Source organism: Gossypium hirsutum, chromosome D09 (genome assembly GCF_007990345.1).
Source record: "Gossypium hirsutum isolate 1008001.06 chromosome D09, Gossypium_hirsutum_v2.1, whole genome shotgun sequence".
Classification (NCBI taxonomy): domain Eukaryota; kingdom Viridiplantae; phylum Streptophyta; class Magnoliopsida; order Malvales; family Malvaceae; genus Gossypium; species Gossypium hirsutum.
This window is the reverse complement of record NC_053445.1, coordinates 2,964,635-2,967,817: the sequence shown is the minus strand read 5'-3', so window position 1 is coordinate 2,967,817 and position 3,183 is coordinate 2,964,635.

Sequence of the window (3,183 nt, the reverse complement as noted above, 5' to 3'; positions counted from 1 at the left end):
AGATATATAACAAAGCATAAACTAACAATAATAATAATAATAATAATAACATTGGAATATAAAAGAAACGTACATAAAATTAATAAAATATTAAAATAAAGTGAAATGAAAAAACGTTAAATACAAAAATATATGTGTATACACATACGTAATAAAATACTTACTAGTACATAGTTATAAAAATAGTAATACTAATAATACTAATAATATAAAAATAACAAGGATATTTGATAAAAATACAAAAAAAACGAAAAAAAGGATTAAAATCGAATTAAAAACGCAGTTGTAGGGCCAATTAAAAATGAAAACAAAGAAAAGGGACTTGATTGTAACGCGCGTGCAACTTGGAGGGTCAAAAGCGCAATAAACCCAAGTATTAAAACGCTGCGCAGCATGGGGGACCAGAATGAATTCGGGGCGAAACCATGGAGCTAGATTAAAAATAAAGAAAAGCTTGATTGTAAACTCCCGAAAAAGCGGAAGGGCTAAAAGTGCAATTAGCCCTTCCAAAGAAAAAACACGCGGATCCTCCCTGATGCGGGTCGGGTCGACCCGACCCGCGATCAAAACGACGTCGTTTTATTTGTTTAAACTGGGGGTCCAAAACGGTGCGTTTTGGCCCCCTATAAAAGTCAAAAAATTTCAAAAAAAAATCATTTGTAAGGCTGAGGGAGAAAAAAAAGAAAAGGGAGAGAGGAGAGGGGAGCCCGGAGCGATTTCCGGCGAAGGGGGGGTCACCGGACGACCACCGGAGGCTCGCCGGCGCCGGCGCCGGCCACCGCACGCGGTGGCCGGAAAGGTAAAATTTTTTATTTTTTTTTGTTATTCTTTTTTTTTATAAGTTTATGCTATGTATAGATATATATAATAGATGAATTTTCGAATAAAAATAAAAGAAACCTTAGATCTCTGCCCTTTCTTGTTTCGGATCTTTTTTCGCTTCAATCTGCTCTTTTTTGTATTTTAAGTAGTGTTACAACTGAAAAATGAAAAAAGAAAAAAAATCCCCTCTTTTACATGCTTGTTTCGGCTTTTATAGCCTTATTTGCTCTCTGTTCTTTGTTGTTTTGTGTTTGCAGGGTATGGAGGGCACGGTGGAGTGTCAGACGCGTGGGGGTAAGGGGGTAGTGCGCCGCTATAGTGGAGCAGGGTATGGGCAACGGCGTGGCAGACGAAAAGGCATGCGGCGGCTGAGGCTGAAGGAGGCTAGGGTTGCTGAAAAATCTTAAGCAAATGGGCTTATTATTTGGGCTAGGGTTTGATGTAAATTGGGCTTGGGTAATTTAGTTTGGGCCAGGCATAATTGGGCTTGTACAGCTGCCCCTCTTTGCTCATTGTCGTGTAACGAGAATAGAGCAAAGACTTTCAGGAAAGACCAATTTGCCTGGTCGCCGAGTCTGACTTCTTTGGTGCTCATTATTCTTCAGGTAGCTTTATTATGCTCTACTGCAACCTCGGGGAGATAAGTCTTGCTATTTTAACCCGCTCCGTTGTAACTTTAGGAAGATAAGGTTTGTTTGGATCTGCTCTACTGCAACTTCGGGGAGATAAGTCTGTGATTTTCAATCTACTGAGACTTCAAGGAGATCTGTTGTGGCTTTTAGCCGCTCCAACGCCATTTCAGGGAGAAGATATTTGATTTCCAGCTTGTTACCCTACTACTTAGGGGGTTAAGATCTGTAAATTCAGCCTGTTACCCTACTGCTTAGGGGATAAGACTTAATGCGATCTACTCCACTACTACTTAGGGAGATAAGATTGTAATCTTCGATCTATTCCACTATTTAATACAGGGAGATAGAGTTATCAGCTTCAATGTACTCCACTGTAGTCACAGGGAGGTAAAATCTGCCATCTTCGATCTGCTTCGTTGCCAAATACAGGAAGGCAAGATCTGCAATCCTCAATCTATTCCACTGTCAAATACAGGGATAAGATCTGCTTTCTTCGATCTACTTCACCACCAGTATGGGAAGACAAGATTTGTATCTTGGATCCACTTCCTATCAATATAGGAAGATAGGACCTGCTATCTTCGATCTACTTCACGCCAATACATGAAGACAAGATCTACTTCCTGCGATCTACTTCGCCACCAATATGGGAAGACAAGATCTGTATTTTCGATCCACTTCCTACCAATATAGGAAGACAGGATCAGCTATCTTCGATCTACTTCACGCCAATACATGAAGACAAGATCTGCTCTCTTCGATCTACTTCGCCACCAATATGGGAAGACAAGATCTGCATCTTCGATCCATTTCCTACCAATATAGGAAGATAGGATCAGCTATCCTCGATCTACTTCTTGCCCCGGGAGATAGAACTATCAGCTTCAATGTACTCCACTGTAATCAGGGAGGTAAAATCCGCCATCTTCAACCTGCTTTGCTGCCAAATACAGGAAGGCAAGATCTGCAATCTTCGATCTACTTCGCCACCAATATGGGAAGACAAGATCTGTATCTTCGATCCACTTCCTACCAATATAGGAAGATAGGATCTGCTACCTTCGATCTACTTCACGCCAATACATGAAGACAAGATCTGCTTTCTTCGATCTACTTCGCCACCAATATGGGAAGACAAGATCTGTATCTTCGATCCACTTCCTACCAATATAGGAAGATAGGATTTGATATCTTCGATCTACTTCACGCCAATACATGAAGACAAGATCTGCTTTCTTGACTTCAATCTATCCCACTGTAACTTCAGGGGTATAGGATTAGTCTCTTTGATCTGTTCTCTGGGGAACATGACCTGCAAAATCCATTTCATGGACCTATTTATGCCTAGTGTTTAGGATGACATGATCAGAATGAATCAAATGCTCCTAACTAGATGTGTATGTATTATATTTGTAGAACGTCATGAGAATGATCCATTTTTAATGCTTAGGTTGTCATTCCTCATTGTTCATCAAGGTTCTATCACTGATGTCTTCTTGTTCAGCCAGTACCTTTGACAGAAGACCTAAAGAAATAGATGCAATTTGAACTATTCTTCCTCCAATGTTTCCAACCCTTAGGTTTGGTTAGTTCTAAACAATAGTCCTGTTTCAGGTCCTCGTATTATTTAGAAACTTTCAGAGTAATATGCAGAACTCCTTCTGTATGTGTATTGTCAGTCCATTAATCGTTATCTCAATGAAAAATGCTTGAAAAATATTATCAAAAT